The sequence below is a fragment of the Triturus cristatus genome, chromosome 7 (genome assembly GCF_964204655.1).
Source record: "Triturus cristatus chromosome 7, aTriCri1.1, whole genome shotgun sequence".
NCBI lineage: Eukaryota > Metazoa > Chordata > Amphibia > Caudata > Salamandridae > Triturus > Triturus cristatus.
Genome location: NC_140590.1, coordinates 451257204 through 451278403, shown reverse-complemented (window position 1 = coordinate 451278403; position 21200 = coordinate 451257204).

Genomic DNA, 21200 nt, shown 5'->3' with positions numbered 1-21200 from the left:
CCACTTCCCAAAATAAACGAAATGTTGGCTGTGATAAATAATGCCAAGTTTTTTTCGGTGCTAGACCTCACATCGGCATACCATCAGGTAGCTTTACATCCAGAATCCCAAATTCTCACAGCATTCACCACACCTTTTGGTACTTACAAATTTTTAAGAATTCTCTTTGGGTTAGCTTCAGCCGCAGCTACCTTCCAGAGAATAATGCAGCAGATTCTTAAAGATTTAGAGAAGTCCATCTGCTTCCAAGATGACATCTTAGTGTATGGAGCAAACGAAGAAGAACATAACCACAATCTAAGGAGGGTATGCACCAAACTTAGTGAGGCAGGGTTCACCATTAAAAAAGACAAGTGCAAGATTGGAGTTGCTTCAGTCGATTTCCTAGGGCATACTTTATCCAATGAAGGCATGAAGCCCAAAATGAATCTCATAGAAACTGTAATTGACGCTCCAGTTCCTGTCAATAAGGAAGAGATAAAATCCTTCTTAGGGTTGGCAGAGTATTTGTCCAAATTTATAAAAAAATTCTCCCAACTAGTACAACCCATCAGAGACCTTTTGAAAAAAGAAATTAAATTTGAATGGATGCCATGTCACAATAATGCATTCATGGAAGTAAAAAAAGCTATTGTCACAGCACCTTGCATAGGAAATTTTGATTCCTCCAAAGATACTTTTCTCACTACTGATGCCAGCAACAGAGGTATTGGTGCCACTCTTTCCCAAATGCAAGCTGGGAGGGAGAAAATAATAGCTTTTGCTTCTAGAACGCTTAAAGATGCAGAAGTTAATTATTCTACAATAGAGAAAGAGGCTTTAGCTTGTTTTTGGGCCACAAATCACTTCAAATACTTTCTTTGGGGTATACCGTTTGTGCTCAGAACGGATCACAAACCCCTGGTGTCAATATTTTCTTCTAAAGACATTGAAAAAACCACACCTCGCATTGGTAAATGGTTAATGTCTTTACAAAATTTCAATTTCAAAATTGAATACGTTCCAGGCGACAAGAATCAAGTAGCTGACTGTCTTTCACGGTTACCTTTAGATAAACATTTTGGAGACAGTGCAGAAGATTTTGACATTTTACAAGTAAACATTCCAGCCATCTTAGAAGAAGATTGGAACATGCTCATGTCGGAAGATATCACCCTAAAAAGGGTAAAAGAAAAGATCATTAAGGGTTGGCCCAAGAGATGCGGTGAGTTTCCCATGGAGCTACAACCATTCTGGAACGTAAGGGATGAGCTTTCAATTTCTGGCATCAATGTTTACAAAGCAGACAAAATAGTTCCACCAGGACAACTCAGAGAACGAATTAGTAAGATAGCTCATGAGGGCCTTACCAAAAGCAAACTTCGTTCAGGATATTGGTTTCCTGGTATGGACAACTGCGTTGAGAATTTGGTCAAGGGCTGCCATGCTTGTGGTCTCAGTGATAAAACCAAGAGCACAAGGAAAACTCCCCTAGAACCTGTTCAGGTACCCATAAAAGCATGGGAAAAAGTAGGAATGGACATTATTGGCCCTCTTCAAATTCAAGGGTTGCAAGAAAGATTCATTATTGTGTTAGTGGACTACTTCTCAAAATGGATCATTCTTAAATTTGTAAACAAAGTAGACACTAAATCTATCATTTGTTTTATGACGGATGTATTTGCTAATGAAGGAATACCCCATACTCTCATCACGGATAATGGGGTACAGTTGGTTTCAGAAGATATGAAACAATTTATTTCCAGTCTGGCGATAAAACACATTCGCACACCATTATACTGCCCTCGTGCTAATGGGTTGGTGGAACGATGCAATAGAATGATCAAAGAGTCCATACAATTAGCCATGACTGCGTGTAAACCCATTGTTCAGTCAGTCAAAGATACTATCTGGTCATACCACATCACTCCCAATAGTGTGACAGGGTACTCTCCTTTTTGCCTTCTAAGGGGACGGAAACCAGGATCAAAACTTACTCCCAACTGGTTATTTGAAGACAACTTGTTTGTAAAAGATGACATATCAACCAAAGAAAAAATTGTGTGTAACCAAGATAAGTATAAAAGTGCTTATGATCGTAGATGTGGAACCAAGTCACGTGATTGGGAAAAAGGACAATTGGTTTATGTTAAAAGACCACCAGTAGGTGACTACAGGTACAATACATTTTATGGGCCGACCAGTATAAGGGATGTCAAGAAAAATGTTGTCACCATGTCTGATGGTAAATTGTGGAGTAAGGACAGATTAGTTCCATATTCAGAGCAGAGTAATGACTACAAGACAGAGGTAAAGAACAATATACAGGACAGAAATCCTGTAGTTAAACACAGTGACAGGAATGTGAGACCGCCCAGATGGCATGGAGACTATGTCATGAAATAATCCTAAGTACCTGTGCGGGGCTTTCTAAGTCTGGTTCTCCAATGTAATGTATAAATCCACTGTGAGCGTTTAAAGTATTTGATTTCAAATGCATTGCAAAATATGTTGGAATTTGTCATGTACCCCTTCCATCCCTGTGTTAGCATTACATAGTCGGGTTATATTTTGTAATATCTATGCGGTCAATTGCATCTTCTTTTTCCTTTTTTGTCTTTCCTTGGGAAGGGAGGTGTGTTATAATCTTCCTTCAGTTCCCTTTTTCTCCCAAGATGGTACCTCCCGTTCCCCCCCCCCCCTCTTTCTTCCTCCCTTGGTATATTCGGATAAGGCAGAGAGTGCACATTAGAATGTTGGCGAGAGAACCTGAGGAGCGCCAGGCTAGGCACTTTGAGATTTGAATAAACCTATCTTTACTTAAGGTTTATGTATTTTATTTATAACAATTACCCTGATCTCAGTTGGGTCTACGGGTTACACTCCTGTGGTTTCTTTATACTGTGAGCAGCAGCTTCGCTGCGAGAGTAGGCCCTAGGGCCCTTTATCTCCAACTAATTCATTTAGTTTTTCTGTCAGTAATTTCTTCTGATTGAAAATGTCTAGAGAGGCTCCCATTTATACAGAAGATTATATCCAACATATCCTGAGCGGACCCTCCCTCCTCACCAACCCGGCCTCTGCCTCCTTCACCACCCCCACCACCACCAATTCCTCCAACATCTTACTTGACAGACTCGAGAAACTAAAGAAGAAACAAATCCGTACTACCCTCCATGCCCGGATGCTCACGGAATATCTCAAATCTGGGATTATTCCGTTGGGTTTACAAATTCGCAACGTTCCAGCAATCTTCACTCAAGATCCCAAATTCCGTACTGGCTTCAGTCACCTTGCTAACACTTGCTCCCGCCACTGGATGGTGTTGGGAATTGACACAGCCATAGAACATAGTCAAAAGGAATTGGAAGAGATCGCTGAAATTGAGAAACTTATCTTGGAAGACAACTCCATCCCTGAAGCTAAGAACCTCTTGGACAAAATCAATTCAACTATAGCCACTTTCAATACGTTCGAACTCAATAAAAAAATCACCAAAATACAAAAAGACATAAAATACTACAGTACAGAAAAAACCTATCCTTATCTCAAGGACGAGTTTTATAATACCCCCTACAATCCGCCAAGAACACGTAACTGGGGAAGATTCAGGAACAATCAACATATCACCTTCTCTGATTCCTCCAACACCTCAATCGAAGAAGTTGGCTCAAACGAGGAACCCAGTACCTCCAGAAATACCAACAGGCCTCCACCCCTTTTGCCTCCCGGTTTTTTAGAACAAGGCCGCGGACGCGGCCAGAACCGTCGACGTACACGCAACAACTACCAAAATCAATACTCCGGAGAGAGACAAACCAGAAACAAATTCTACCGTTGGGCGCCTCAACAATAACCACTTCCGAAATCCCTGTGGATGTCCCTACCACTGTCTTGAACTCCAATGCTCCCGCCTCTAACCTTGACTCGGACCTGATCCCTATTTTCAACCTTTCCAAACACAATCTCTCCGAGAATGAGATCAAACTACTCAGTAGAGGCCTAAGCTTTGTACCCACGGAACGAAGTAACTTCTTTGAACTCCATGCACATCTACTACAGTTTTTCCGACGAATCAGACTACGTCAATTTTTTGCAGACAAATCAGAGCCGATCCGCTCTAACACTATCCTTTTTCATCCTCCATCCACCTTTAATCCACCCTCACATACCATGCCTCCTGAAATATTGTCTTTCGAGCGAATAGTACTTTATGAGATTGCGAATGTACAGAAAGCTTTTGAATATGTCCCTTATAATCTCCCACTTGTCGAAAAACAGGCCTTAATCAGCCTCAAACAAAGATCCGATTTAACTATCAAACCAGCGGACAAAGGTGGTGGTATCGTTGTCATGGACAATGAGAAATATGACCTGGAGATTAGAAGACAACTGACCAATACTGCCCACTATCGTAAACTCACTCATGATCCCCTCCCAGATCTCAAAAAAAGAATCAATCACATTACCAAACTAGCACAAACCCAAAACATTATCTCCCCCAAGGAATTTATTTTCCTCAATAATGCACACCCACGAACACCGGTGATTTATGTTTTACCGAAGATCCACAAAGACATCCAGAACCCCCCTGGTAGACCAATCGTTTCTGGTTGCGGTTCCATTCTGGAACCCCTAGGTAAATACATAGATGCCGTCATCAAGGAGTTCGTCCCCCTCACAGACACCTTCATACGGGACAGCATGGATTTGATCAGGACTATCGAAGACAGACCTTTTGAAATAGAGACCGAATTGATGGCTGGTTTGGATATTGAATCTTTATACATGAATATCCCCCATGATGCAGGTCTTCTAGCTATCCACGAACTATTGGAAAACAGACCGAGACCGACCCGCATTCCCACAGAATTCATCATGAGCCTTTTACATATTGCCTTAGAGAACAACTATTTTTTGTACCAGGATGATTGTTACCTTCAAATCAAAGGTGTCTCAATGGGGGCTTGTTTTGCCCCAAATTTTGCCATCTTGTTTGTCCACAAACTGGAGACATGCCTCATACTCAGTTCCACCAATCCATTCAGACCACAAATCTCCTTATGGCGACGATATATAGATGATGTCCTTTTATTTTGGAAAGGTGATGCCGACACTTTAACATCTTTTGTCGAATGGTTGACCCACTCCTAACCACATTTGAAATTTACCTTTGATTACAAAACCAACGATCTGCCCTTCCTGGACTTGAACATACATGCAGAAGAAGGAATAATTGGAACATCACTCTATCGCAAACCCACAGAGAGGAACACTCTGTTACATTATTCTAGTTACCATCCACGTGGATTGAAAGATGGCTTACCTTATGGACAATTCCTTCGTATATTGCAAATTGCAAGTGGCGCAAGGACTATTTCAGGGAATCGGATGTCTTACTCAAAAAACTTACTGACAGGGGTTATCCTCGCAGATTGGTTTCACGCGCTCGTAAAAGAGCCTGGTATTCCCATCGGGACCTTCTACTTACACCACAACCTAAGAAAACCAACTCTCGAATTCCCTTTGTTTCGAAATTTAGTTCCAGCAGCAATCAAGTCAAGAAGATTATTTCACGAAATTGGGCACTTCTGAGAAACAATAAATCATTCCAGGAGCCACCTCTTTTCTTCTTCAAATGAGGCAATAACCTATCCAACCATTTGGTCTATGCAATTACCTGGCCCATCAAACCTGCTAATTCCAATACCATCACTTCAACATGGGGACTACCGCCCATACTAGGCCATTACAAATGCCAGTCATGCAGTGTCTGCGATCTTACCACCAATACAAAAGAGTTCAAATTCAATAATCAAACATACACTTTGAATACGTTGACCAATTGCCGGTCACAAAATGTGATCTACGCTATTGAATGCCCGTGCCATCTCCTCTACATCGGACAGACAACACAAATGGTCAAGCAAAGGATTATCCAGCATAAAAGCAGAATACACTGTAAGATCACTACAGCTCCTTTGGTGACACACTTTCTGGAAAAGAACCATGACGCACTTGACATTAAGTGGCAAGTCATAGATCAACCTCGGCTCCCGCCCAGAGGCGGCAATCTACAACTGCTCCTTAACAAATGTGAATGTAAATGGATCACACGTTGTAACTCTGTGAACCATGGGCTTAATACCATCGATGAGTGGAACAGCACGATTCAGTTCCCACCCTAATTACCCTTCCACTCTACCATATTGCCCCCGCATTTCCTTGGTTCTCTTCCAATACTTTTGAACGCCAAGCATGATATACCTGACTAGGTCCCCCACGATGTATGTGTATCAGATTATTATTGCTCTGAATCTTGTGATGTACATGTGCTCCCTAATGTTTCATCTACGGTGTGCTTTGCTTCCATTCCTTCTCTCGTCTCCTTTTGTCTCCATGATATATGGCCCGCTCCCAATTGATTGGTTCCACCCCCTGCCTCCAAATTTTTGGTTGTATCCCTATACAAATTTTCATTGCCTCTATTACTAAGGCTACCCCCATTCCTATACCTCACTACTTGCCACCGAGCCCTTGCTCCGCCCGATATTTGTTCGGGCTCTCGCGTGTTCCACATTCCCGCCCGGTCCGTTCTCCTCTTCCCTTCCCCTTGGTTTCACGCGCCCCAGGCGTCCTTGGTAACCCCAATTGGTTTCCGCACCAGGATCCTATCCCGGCTCCTCGCTTCCCTCCAGGACGCTCTCATTGGCTGCTCCCCTGGCGTCCTTGGTTACAGGTCCACCTCCAGCCTCATCTACCCAATCCCTGCCCGTTGCCATGACGCTGACTTTCGCTTTATGTAGAAGGCTTCACGGCTTTCACTCTAGGCATTACTCGAGGACCGCACACGTCCGTGGCGGTTGGTGTACCTTCTCCCTGGATCCAATTTGGACACCCGACCTGATGACCTGCCAAACACAGTAAGCCCGGCTTCTCTTGCCTTGACACGTCTCTGACTGTCACCCTGCGTGGATTTTTTTCCTAATCCTTATTTTTCGTCCACGCCTCCAGATAATTGACTGAAGTGTTCCCCTACGCCCTCTCCCTTGTTTCCCTGGCTCCGCTTCTTCCAGCGGTAAGTGTTTTATTTTAGTCTGATCAATTCCCCCCTTTTCCAACTATTAATACCCTTCATTCCCTCTCCCTTAACACCTCACTTCCTTCTTATCCCTTAGAGACTTGAATTCTCATTCGAGTTACCACCCTGGCTGTACCTGGACCTCCTGTGATTAGTTCATACGCCCACACGGAATCTGCCTCAACAGAGCCCCGTTTTCCTGCACCCCAGGTAGGCTCTAGTCGTTCCTTGCATCCTTCCGTCAATCCTTTTCCTGTCCTCCACCGCTCTGACACTTACCTTATTTTACACAGCACTCCTTGAATACGCGACCCTGGTCCTGAGGATGATCCTAATTAAATTGGATCGAAACGTCGTCGACCTCTGCCCATCAACTCTAACTCCCTTTGGCGCCCCTTGATCTTTGGGTTCTCCAATGAGTCTGAAAACTATCAAATGAACAATTGATGAAATTATTGTCTGAACCTTTCTATTCTGTATATATTTTGTATATATTGCTTTGCGCCTCATGCTGTGGTCTCTTCACGTTGTCACTTGCGCCGTCACTCCATTGTCACGAGCACATTGTACACTTTTTCTTTAGGGTTGCTTTGGTATTTTGACCAATTAGTGCTGTTATAATTTTTTCATGATTGTATTGATCTTCTCTAAATACATGACGCCTATGGGCGCATTACTCAAATTATTTTGAAGCCTCTTGTCTTCTATGTGTGGTTTGTAATGTCTTGTACATACAATTGCAAATAATCTAATAATTCCTGCTGAGATATTGTCGCAATTTTATTGTTTTAGTGGAGGACACTGCTGTGCCGATGGTGCAAGAGGCATCTGGATTGCAGCCTGAGGTTGCTAGACTTCCTACTGGAAGTGCTGGACTCTGGGTTGATCTAAACATGGTGCAGCCGGTGTTGCCTGCCTTGAGTGGTGATGCAGGGTGTAGAGTGTATTGTGAACATTTTTTACCTATACAGTTTTTTCAGTTGTTGATGGATGATGTATTTTTGGGTGAGATTGTTGAGCAGACTAATTTGTATGCTGAACAGTTTTTGAGGGACAGCAGTGCCAGACTTAAGCCCCACTCTAGAGCTACCCGGTGGACTCCCACAAATCTGGAAGAGATGAAGAAGTTTTTGGGTTTGACTTTATTGATGGGTTTGATAAGGAAGCCGTCCATGGCTTCATATTGGTCTACCAGTCCCTTGATGGCAACGGCCATATTTCCTGCAATTATGACTTGTGATCGGTATTTACTTTTGCATCAGATGCTGCATTTTGTTGATAATGCTTTGGCGTCGCCACAAAATCATCCTGACTGTGACCGTCTTTTTAAGATTCGGCCTGTTCTTGATCCCTTTGTAGATCGATTTTCAGAGATCTATACTCCAGGGAAAGAAACATCTATTGATGTGTCTTTGGTCCTATTCAAGAGCCGTTTGGTTTTTAGGCAGTACATTCCTTGCAAGACGGCACGTTATGGAATTAAGATGTATATGTTGTCTGAGAGTAGGACAGGATATGTTTTTAATTTCCTTGTGTACACTGGTAGGGATTCCACTGTTGACCCCCCTGGTTGTCCATCCACTTTTGGAGTTTCAGAGATAATTGTGTGGGATCTTGCAAGAGGACTGTTTAACTGAGGCCACCATTTGTACCTTGATAACTTCTACACTGCTGTGCAATTCTTTAAGGAATTGTTCAAAGTGGACACTTTTGCTTGTGACACAATCCGCTCTAACCGTAAAGGTTATCCAAAAGAGCTTGTTTGCAAAAAACTTCAGAGGGGACAGTGCAGTTCCTTGTGTAGTGATGAACTACTAGCTGTAATACTTGTGGACAGGAAGGATGTGTACATGCTGACTACCATCCATGAGGAGAGTACTTCCCCTGTGGCTGTTTGGGGTCAGATTGCTGAAGTGTGCAAACCTGTGTGCATTTTAGACTACAATAAGCACATGGGTGGAGTAGATCAGAGGCTGGAACCTTACACTGCTATTCGTAAAGCTTACATGTGGTATAAGAAGTTGGCCATCCATCTCTTCAATTTAGCAACTTTCTATGCTTTTGTTGTGTTCAAGGAGTGCTCTTCTGTGTCAAAGATGACTTTTATTCAGTTTCAGGAGTCTGTGATAGGCAGCCTTGTTGTTGTGGAACAGGCAAGTGTTCCTAGAGTTGGAGTGGTGGAGGATGTGGCTAGATTGAAAGATCGCCACTTTCCTGATTTAATTCCTCCCACACCCAAAAAATAAATCCCTGTAAGAGATGTAGAGTCTGCTTGCGAAGAGGTGTGCGGAAGGAGAGTCGTATGCACTGTGCCGATTGTCCTTCTAATCCTGGCCTGTGTGTGCCCACATGTTTCAGATTGTATCACACTCAAATGAGTTTTTGGGAGCAACGATGAGTCTAATAGTGTACTGCCTGGTCTGTATGGTTTTATATAGTTCAGTGTAATGTTTAATGTTTGTGTTTTATTTCTTGTTTAAAAAAAATTTATGGCGGTGTGCGTGGACTGGCGCTTGGCTGGCGGTGTGCGTGGACTGGCGCTTGGCTGGCGGTGTGCATGGACTGGCGCTTGGCTGGCGATGTGCGTGGACTAGCGCTTGGCTGGCGGTGTGCATGGACTGGCGCTTGGCTGGCAATGAGTGGACTGGAGCTTGGCTGGCGGTGAGTGGACTGGTGCTTGGTGGGCAGTGTGCATGGATTGGCGCTTGGCTGGCAGTGTGTGTGGATTGGCGCTTGGCTGGTGGTGTGTGTGGATTGGCGCTTGGCTGGCAGTGTGCGTGGACTGGTGCTTGGCTGGTGGTGAGCGGACTGGCGCTTGGCTGGCGGTGTGCGTGGATTGGTGATTGGCTGGTAGTGTGCGTGGACTGGTGCTTGGCTGGCGGTGTGCGTGGATGTGTGCTTGCCTGGCGGTGTGTGAGTAGTTACTTGCTGCTGGTCACTAGTTACACACACTGCTAGCTAAACGCCACTCCACGCAATCCATGAGCTGGTGTGGTTGCTGTGTTAGGAATTTGGGCGTGTGAATATGATGGGCCCTTAAATGGCGCTGTCTGCTGGTGTGAGTGTTGTAATGTGCTGGGCCCGCAGCTGGCGATGTGAATGGTTTTGTATGTGTCACACGTATGAAAGGTGTATGAATGGCCTGTAAAGCGGTTGGTGCCTTGTCGTGGCTTTACAGCTCATGAGTTGTCAGTCAATGGGTCAGTTTCTCATCCTTTCAATTATTAACAGTGCATTTCATTTTTGTGAAATCTCTGGTTAATACAACTGTTTATACTGAACCATCACTCACCCTCATGTCAAATCCAACCAGTATGTCTGTGTGCTTGAAGAATAGGTGGTTGTGCAGAAATATTTGTCTTTTCTGTCTTTCTCAAGCAGGGTGTACCTTGTCCTTTTTTGTGAGAGTTGTAATGTGTTGGTTTCATACCTGGTGGTGTGAATGGTCTTGTGTGTATCACGTATGAAAGGTGTGTGAATGGCCTGTAAAGCGGTTGGTACATTGCCGTGGCTTTACAGCTCACGAGCTGCGAGTCACTGGTTTAGTTTTTTGTCTGTTTAATTATTGACAGTGTATTTCATTTTTGTGAAATCTCTTCTTAATAACATTTATATACTGAACCTTCACTCTCCCTCGTGCCAAATCCAACCAGTATGTTTGTGTGCTTAAGGAATAGATGGTGTACAGAAATCTTTGTCTTTTTAGTCTCTCTGCCAAGGTGTACATTCCATCTAAGAATAACCTACCAACTGTCGATATTGTCATAAACTAAACACCCATGGGAGTACATGGTGATGTCTCTCTTGTGGGTACCAACACATTATCTTATCCACAATGTTCTGCACACCTCAAAATGTCTGTCACATTTTCCTTGCTTTATTGAGCCAAAATTTTCACGCTGCGGAAAGAAACAACAACTTTCCTATCCTCCGCCTTTCTCCAAGTATTCCAATAGAAATGGTACCTCACTCACGTGGGAGGCCCAAGTTCCCGCGACAGGCAAGGGCCCAAAATTTAGTGAGGCGACACCAAAATTACCTATCACAAAACAACCTGGTTTTGCAAGAGGGGTCACCTGGGTTTTTGGCCCTGTGCTCCACGGCCAGCTAGGGAAACCTACCAAACCCACACATTTCTGAAAACTAGACACTGGTGTGATTCCAGGGAGGTATGGCTTGCATGGATCCCCCAACGTTTCCTTACCCAGAATCCCCTGCAAACCTCAAATTTAGCTGAAAAATAACTTTTTTTGCACATTTTTGTGTGAGAAAGTTGTGCCATCACAGGGCTGTCACAAATTTCCTACCACCCAGCGTTTCCCCGGGTCTCCCGATAAAAATTGTGCCTCACTCGTTTGGGAGGCCCAAGTACCCACGACAGGCAAGGCCCCAAAACATAGTGAGGCGACATCAAAATTGCGTATCTCAAAACGACCTGGTTTTGCAAGGGGGGTCTCCTTTGATTTTGGCCCCGTGCTAGGCGGCCATCTAGGGAAACCTATCAAACCCACACATTTCTGAAAACTAGACACCAGGGGGATTCCAGGGAGGTATGGCTTGCATTGATCCCCCAACGTTTCCTTGCCCAGAATCCCCTGCAAACCTCAAATTTAGCTGAACAAATCACTTTTTTCACACATTTTTGTGTGCGAAAGTTGTGGCATCACTGGGCTGACACAAATTTCTAACCCCCCAGCATTGCCCCGGGTCTTCAGATAAAAATGGTGCCTTACACGTGTGGGAGGCCCAAGTACCTGCGACAGGCAAAGGCCCAAAACATACATTTTTCACTGTGAAATTGTGTTGTGTCTACGTTGCGTTTTGTGCCGTTTCCTGTCGCGGGCACTAGGCCTACCCACACAAGTGAGGTACCATTTTTCTCAGAAGACTTTGGGGAAAGCTGGGTGGGTGGATATTGGTGGATCCACGCAAATTCCAGAACTTTCCACCACAGAAATGTGAGGAAAATGTGTTTGTTTTGTCAATTTTTAGGTTTGTAAGGGATTCTGGGTAACAGAACCTGGTTAGAGGCAGTCGGGACACCCCATCCTGGATTCCCCTGGGTGTCTAGTATTCAAAAATGTATAGGTTTGCTAGGTTTCCCTAGGTGCCGGCAGAGCTAGAGTTAAAAAACTACAGATAGGCACTTTGCCAAAAAAGGGTCATTTTTCACTGTGAAATTGTGGTGTGTCCACGTTGCGTTTTGCGCCGTTTCTTGTCACAGGCATTAGGCCTACCCACGCAAGTGAAGTACCATTTTTCTCAGAAGAATTTGGGGAATGCGGGGTGGGTGGAAATTGGTGGATCCATGCAGATTCCAGAACTTTCCACAACAGAAATGTGAGGAAAATGTGTTTTTTTGGCCATTTTTTTTATGTTTGCAAATGATTCTGGGTAACAGAACCTGGTGAGAGCCAATCAAGTCACACCATACTGTGTTCCCCTGGGTGTCTAGTTTTCAAAAATGTATATGTTTGCTAGGTTTCCCTAGGTGCCGGCAGAGCTAGGGTTCAAAAACTACAGCTAGGCACTTTGCAGAAAAAGGGTAATATTTCATTGTGAAAATGTGGTGTGTTCACGTTGAGTTTTGAGCCGTTTCCTGTCGCGGGCACTAGGCCTACCCGCACAAGTGAGGTACCATTTTTCTCAGAAGACTTTGGGGAAAGCTGGGTGGGTGGATATTGGTGGATTCACGCAAATTCCAGAACTTTCCACCACAGAAATGTGAGGAAAATGTGTTTGTTTTGTCAATTTTTAGGTTTGTAAGGGATTCTGGGTAACAGAACCTGGTTAGAGGCAGTCGAGACACCCCATCCTGGATTCCCCTGGGTGTCTAGTTTTCAAAAATGTATAGGTTTGCTAGGTTTCCCTAGGTGCCGGCAGAGCTAGAGTTAAAAAACTACAGATAGGCACTTTGCCAAAAAAGGGTCATTTTTCACTGTGAAATTGTGGTGTGTCCACGTTGCGTTTTGCGCCGTTTCTTGTCAATGGCATTAGGCCTACCCACGCAAGTGAAGTACCATTTTTCTCAGAAGAATTTGGGGAATGCGGGGTGGGTGGAAATTGGTGGATCCACGCAGATTCCAGAACTTTCCACAACAGAAATGTGAGGAAAATGTGTTTTTTTGGCCATTTTTTTTATGTTTGCAAAAGATTCTGGGTAACAGAATCTGGTGAGAGCCAGTCAAGTCACACCATACTGTGTTCCCCTGGGTGTCTAGTTTTCAAAAATGTATATGTTTGCTAGGTTACCCTAGGTGCCGGCAGAGCTAGGGTTCAAAAACTACAGCTAGGCACTTTGCAGAAAAAGGGTAATATTTCATTGTGAAAATGTGGTGTGTTCACGTTGTGTTTTGAGCCGTTTCCTGTTGTGGGCACTATGTCTACCTACACAAGTAAGGTACTATTTTTATCGGGAAACTTAGGGTAATTCAGATTTGTAAAGCAACTGTTATTACCTATTGACTTTCAATGCATTTCTGCCTTCCAAATGAAAGACAATGTGTAAAAAAGAAGTCATTTTGAAAAATGACCGATAATTCTCATGCTAGTATGAGTATTCCCAATTTCGGAAATGTTGATAAAAACTATATTTTGTTTCCATTACAGAAATACATAGGTATCTTTCATACCAATTTTTTCATGTATACACTTTCCCAGAGTAATTGCTCTACACCCGCTACATAATAAAAAAACCATTGCAAGTCGCTGCTCAGTTTTTGGATCTGGGTTTGGCGGGTTCTTTATTTTATTTATTTTATTTTAAAGGTTTTATATAGCGCTGGCTAGACCCGGAGGTATCAGAGTGCTTTACATGAGTATCAGATCATAATTGCAGGTTACATTGTTACAAAGTTATTAGAGCCTGGCAACATAGTGACAAGTAAGGTCGAGACAAACAAAAAGGACATATACATAAGGGAGAAAGCAGGCAAGGGGAGAGATTCAGGGGAGGGGGGTAAGAGCAGGGGAAGTAGACAGAGAATGGAGGAGGGAAAGAGGAGGGGAGGGTGAGAGACCTAGCATGGAAACCAGTCCTATATATCCCCACAACCAGTAAGGTTCCATGGATGTAACAGTATATTGCTTTCAAAGAGCTGTCATAATTGGAAGAAGCTAGAGGTGAAAACGTTTACACAAAAGGCTGTTTTTTTCAACTAATTTTCATTTTTTCCTATATTTAACTGTTAGTTTCTATAAAGAAACCTTGAAGGATCTATATAAATCTTGCTGAATTTTTGTATGTTTGAAAAGGATTCTGGGTAACAGAACCTGGTGGGAGCCAGTCAAGTCACCCCATACTGTGTTCCCCTGGGTGTCTACATTTCAAAAATGTATAGCTTTCCAGGATCCATTATTGCTTTCATACCCATTTCTACCATTAACTGGAAGGAGGTTGAAAGGACATAAAATAGCAAAAATAGGCTATGTCCCAGAAAAATGTCAAAACTGTGTAAAAAATTTTGGTTTTCTGACAAAAGTCTGTCATTCCCTAAAAGCTGGGAACATTCAAACCCTTTTTTGATAAAATTTGCAGGGAAAAACCGAGACACTTTCATTTGCAGCACTTTTTCTCATTTTTGCCAAAAAACAAAAAATTACCTGTATTTTGGCTAATTTCTGGGTCCCCTCCAGGGGAATCCACAAACCCTGGGTACCTCTAGAATCCCCATGATGTTGGAAGAAAAGGACGCAAATTTGGTGTGGATACCTTTGTGGTCAAAAAGTTACAGGGGCCTAAGTGCGAACTACCCCAAATAGCCCAAAAAAGGCTTAGCACGGGGCGGGGGAGGCCTAGCAGTGAAGAGGCGAAAGGAGGAGTTGATTTGCTGATAGACAACTTTTATAATAATATCTTTGACTCATCTCATACTTCTTTTGCCCATATCTTCGATGCAGGAATTGAGGAATTACTAAGGACTATACATTCCAAATATGTTATTCTCTGCTTAGGTGATTTTAGCACTCAGAAATGTCCTCTTCCTGCAAGAAGGGTGTGTGTGGCATACTCAGTGTCAAGGTCTATGCAATGCTGCATTTCCATCAAAATGATTACAGCCAAGGTGTGAATTATCTGACCTTTGATTATGACCTTATGTTCTTCGAAAGCAGTAGTATGCCCACTAGAAAACAGATCCCCACATTTACTGGCAGAGACGCACACACTATAATTGACCATGCCCTGATCTAGGCCGCTACTAGAGATATGGTTTGCTCCATTAATACAATTCTGAGTGCAATGAGCGATCATAACCCAATATCTGTCTCACTGACAATACCCGTCAGGCCTAATGGTGTCCAGATTTAATGGGCAGGGATAGATCCACGTAATGTACTACAGAAATTGCTAACTTTGAACGCTGATGAATTTAGCTATTGTTTAGAAGAGCAGGTAGAGATATTGAATGCATACCATTTGAAAAATATAACCAAGTCCCTTAGATCACTACTCCTTAGACCTCTAAAATCCAGCAGAGCAGGAAAACAGGGATAGTTTGACCATTCTTGTACGCAGGCATATAAACTCTTACGGAAGGGGCTTTACGGATCTCCAATGAATCCCTCTGCAATTAAACACCTATGTAAGAACTATAAGCAGTTTCTAACAACTAGGAAGAGGATGTTACAGTAGGAGGCCTGGTTAAATCGTCCGGGCTGCTGAGACTCAGCACTATTTTGGAGCACAGTCAATGACCCTTTCTCAATACCTAAACTTACTTCCTTTGTTTCCTGTGATGCATGGTTCACTCATTGTATGAATATCTTTGATTCTCATATGGAGGACACATCATAAGCAGGGGACTTTCGGGAGCTGTCTAAGCACCAGGTCCAGCTCCACATTTCCTTGAAATAAATACGAGAGTAGGAGGGAAGGCACCTGGTCCAGATGGGGTACCAGTGTGATTCAGCAGTTCAACAACAACAGATGCTCCACTACCGTATACTCACCTGGGCCCATAAAACTGCTGGAGTCAAGTTTGTAAATTTCACAATGTTTAGGATTAGTTATTTCATACTCCTAACTAACCTTTCACTGATCAAGAAGGTCAATGGACCATTAGTTGAACTAGTTGATGGAGATAAATTAACTCTAACTCTAACTTATTCTTTTATTTAAAGTAAATAACCACAGACTCAAGTAAGTTTTAAATCTTTATCTAAATTAAATGCATGTGAACCATTTCTAAACTACAGTGCAGTCACTACCATTCATAGGAGATAAATGCAATTCATCAAATCCAATCAACATTTACCTCGGACTTAAAAAATAATCAATGCTCAGAAAGGGAAAGGACAGAGAGAAAAGAACATCTGCAAATAACGAGAAAAATATAATTAATAAGGATTGTGTGAAAGACCAACCCCCTGGTCAAAGGGCTGTTAAGGGTCCCCCGGTATAGGCCAGGAGACAAAGACTTCAGGACAGGAATCAGGACATGATAGTTGACCTCTCTAGAATACCAATGGTTGCGCCGCTCCCCTCTCTGACACACTCTTCCTCCACGAGATTCTTCCGCGATCTTCTGATCTAACCCAATTAAATTAGGATAGAAGGTTCTGCATTTGCCTCTTCATCAGCATCTCACAGCATCTCTCCCAGCAACAGCATTCACAGATCTCAGCTCTGACTAACTAACTAAAGATATCTTAATTGTACTTTTCGGGTTTCATGTTCCACCCACTAAAGTTTCAATATCATAAAAATACGAAATATGATTGGTCAGGCAAGGGGGAAGCTCCATCACACCATGCTTATATGTCATTAAAATCAGTTCAACTATTATTTGCAAACCCAGCCCCTTAATTTTTATTCATAATTAGGGTTCTCATGCGCCTTCACATTTTACTTAGTAACAATATGATAACATTTTGAAAAGGAGGCTTCTTCAGTGAACTTTTCACCATCTGTTCCCATGCTTGTAACACTCGAGTATGGCACCCTTTCAATAGCTCTGTCATGGCCTTCATGGCTTCACTCAGTGAGCATGCGCAAGCTTCGCATTACTTCATTCAATCCGGTTATGCAAAAGAGGCCCAAATACGCACTAGTGATAAAGTCAGACAGACAAATATTAATTTCACAAATAAAGTGGTCGCACTGTATACCACCCACCTCTATGCTATCCGGTTTATTTATCAATGCCTTTTCCCCGCATTAGCGTTAGTAAAACCACTCGGCTTAGTTCAAACAAGCAGATGCCATGTACGTGAGTCTTCAAGGCTCCATTTTAGTATCTTCTGCTCATGCGTGACAATTTCCCTCCAAGCGTTAACTCGATATACTGCGTAGATGCAGCTGACGCATGCGCACAACAGTTTCCTGTTAAAAAGCGGTATTAGTCCGTTTCCATTGTTATCCACGTTAGTACACACATACGCAAGCTTCACTAACCCGCGTGTTCAAGTGGTGCATATTAGTTATTCACGAAACAGTGTTAATATCTTTATTAGTGAGTTAACGAGTGGATTACTTCTGAGCAAGTTTCTTTTCTGCGAATCATTGCTCCATCAAGTGGATGCATTTAGAGCCATGGAGAGTGGTTATGGGGTCTAACTTGACTAGGGTATTTAACACAGCTGCTGAGGGTTTGATTGCCACTTTATGTGCATTTCGATCATAGTCCCTATTTTCAAGAAGGGGAATAAGTCCTATTTCCCTCCTAGATTCTTCAGCCAAACTGATGTGGAAGGTCCTGTTGCAGAGATTGGAGGACTGGGCTGAGATTGACTACATCATATCAGAGGCACAATTTGGGATCAAGAAAGGGCGGGGACAATGGAGCAATGTGTAAAGTAAGATTTGGTCACAGGAGATTATACCAAAGCTAAGCCTTGATCCCTTTATTTATGTTTTGCTGACCTAACTAGTGCCGAAGTAGTGCATTTTATCTGGTTGACTACTCTGTTTGGTCTACCCTGTATTCTCAAGAGGTCCTAGGACCATAATTATTTTCCTAGCTTCCCTATACGAACGTTTGTCAGCTACGGTGTGGTATGGCCCCAATGGCGAATGTTCCCCTCTATTTAAGATCATGACAGTGGTACATGCTTGCACCACTCCTGTTTTCTTTATTTATTAACTGTGTAGATGGTCTTCTTCAGAATCTGCAGGCAGACACATCTATTGTTTACTGCCGCCCAGTCCCAATTTTATTGTATGCCAACGATGCTGTCCTTTTATCAAGGACACTTGTCGTCTACAAAAGCTGATGGACACCTTTAGCAATTTCATGGCATCCTACAAAATGAAGATAAATATGGCAAACATTGTAACAATGGCTTGCAGGAAAAAGGGACTGCAGAGTATGACCTTCTTTATGGAGGGCTCACTGATTGTAAGAGTTAGCACCTTTTCCTGTTTAGGGGTTTTATTCACCAACAATGGATCTTGGGAGCAATAGGTTTTAAACACACAGTTAAAAATGAGACAAATGCGTGAGGGAGTATTTAAGTTCTCCCAAAAAATTGGTAATTGGCCAGTCAAGTAAATGGTCAAAATATGCTAAGCGAGAGGAATATCATCCGCTACTTATGGGGGAGCCTATGGGGCTATACACCTAGCAACTCATTCATAAGGAAGACACCCACTAAAACCTCTCCTTCTTTGGCAGTTTAGATGGGCAAAAACGGAAACCTGTTTTACTAAGTCCATTATTGCAGACTGCCTACACCTAGACCATGTTTTTTAAATTCCCTGTTTGTCATATATTAATGAATCTCTTTGCTCATTGTTTGACTTGCGTGCCTTGAGGGATCCCAAAGGTAGCCTTTCTATTAAGAAGAGTGTAATTAAGGCTTCCTTTATGGGTAACAAACAGGAGCATAGTGTGAGTGAAGAGACTAGAAAGCATACAGTTAACTCATATATATTGAATGATTTGTTGGAGGGCTGTCAATCCTATTTGATCTGAGTGATTAATATACAGCATCGCTTTTTATTAACCAGGTTACAGCTGGACACTGTCCATCATTTAGTTGCCTTCCCCAATATGAAACAATATCTGACAGCTTCGACTCCTTGCCCCTGTGATGATGTATTGAAACTAAGCACACAGCTCTGTCTTTTTTTTGTCACTTTTATGAAAGTTTGAGGAAATGTCATTGAAACCTATTTTTCTCACAGAAAATATTTGAGATTATAAAGCAGCTATATATGTACACTCGATAATCCGTTTGTATGTTTTAGTTCTGCACTGTATATATGGGGACCTATTTATTTGAGGAAAACTATTGTACTGTACTGCTTTTTAACAGTGATATCCCAACTGTAAATCTTTTTAATGTTGCTGTCTTTTTATATTCTGTATTTATAAATGATGCAATATTTATATGTACACGTATGGCCATTGCAATTGTGTCAAATACAAATGATCAATCAATTAGCCTATATGCTGTCATAGGCAAGATCCACTTGGATCTTGCTCTTCTATGATTACTATTATAAAGATGAAAGTCTATACCAACTTTCAGCTTTCTATCACAAGGTGAACAATTTTCTAATGGCAGACCAGAAGCCTAAATATTGCCAAACTGGAGAAAGTGCATTGCAAGAAGAAAAAAAGAACAGAAGGTAAGCCTTTTCTTTCATGCTCCCAGGATCTGGAAAACATCCTCATGAACATCAGATCAGAACACACTCCCCTACATTCAGAAAAAATGTGAAGAGACACCTCTTCAAGGAGCCCAACCACTGACCCAACAGTATAGCCTTGACATTCCCCATTTATTTCTGATTGCCGGAGGCCATGTCCCCTGTTCAGCACTCCTTTGCTCTTGACCTAGATTTTCATATTCAGCTTGAGCACAATTGTTCCCAAGGAACTCATTTACGCAACAATTCTGTTTTTGTTGTAAGCAAGTTTTAACTATCTTGCAGTGAGTTAAGCACACAAAGCTACTAATACAGTCCATATGTTCAATTCTTAGTTACCTCTACGGTTTTAATTAATTTGTGACTTCACATATTAATGGTAAGAAACAGCCCAATATAAAAAGGATCGTATACAACACTCAGTCCAGCCAACTGTATGATTGGTATACATATATTCTTAAGTATGTATGTATTAACAGTTTGGGTGGGTGTAAACATAGTATGCTACATTTAATGGGGATGAGGTGATAAAGTGTATTTATGGGCAGTAGCAAAAGAGTGCTGGAAAGGCCAATGGTAACAGAAAAGGGCTCCAGGTTAAGTACTATCCTCCAAATGGAGGTTGAAACACTAAGGTATACATAGGGGTATAGGAACCCAGGTAAAGTCAGGGTAGAGATACAAGGTTTAAGGTAGAGGTAGAGATGCATTGTTTAGAGTAGGGGTAGAGATACAAGGTTTCAGGCAGTAGCTAGAGCCAATGGAGGCAATAGTCAAGGTACAAAGGTTCAAGAGTACAATGTACAAAATGTCATGCTTCAGTGTTAAAAAGCAGAAATAGAAATACACATAACAAATGCCCATTTGTCAATAAGCAAGCGTCTTCTCCTGTTTATTTCACCCATACTTATCACCTGGTCACTCCACTGGTATTAGGCACTTTTCTCACTAAAAACATTGCCTCCTCAGGTCTGAAACACTTGTGACTTGTCCCCCATACCCTTAAACTTCACACAATGTGGAACAACATATTTGTTTTTTAGCCCAGCATGCCACCTCAGATTAGACTTGGTCATATGCAAATCAGCCTTGGCCCTGCTTAAATGAAACAGCTCAGCCTGAACTGCCAAGCTATGTATTCTCTAAAACATAAAACAACCAACCCAAGAACAGTTTTGGCATCTTTGGGCCTCTTCAGTCATAGGCAGATTGGTTGCAGTCACAAAGTGAGCATGGCACCCACATTCTGTTACTCTTAGGGCAACACAATACCGAATACAAAAAAAGTGATGGATTGAATGTTTGAATTAATTTCAGCCACTGATAATTACTCAGGTCTGTATCCCATTCCATTGTTTTCTGTCCACCTTGCCACTAGCTCACACACATTTTTTTGCGTGTATTTCAGCCCTTTCAGAAGACCATCAAATATTAGTGAAGTATTGCTAGTTATACAGCTGCTCTTTAAACTTACATAATATTTTCAGCATAAATCTCATGAAAAAAACAGAATACCATCTGACTCCCACATGAATGTGAAATGAGCAA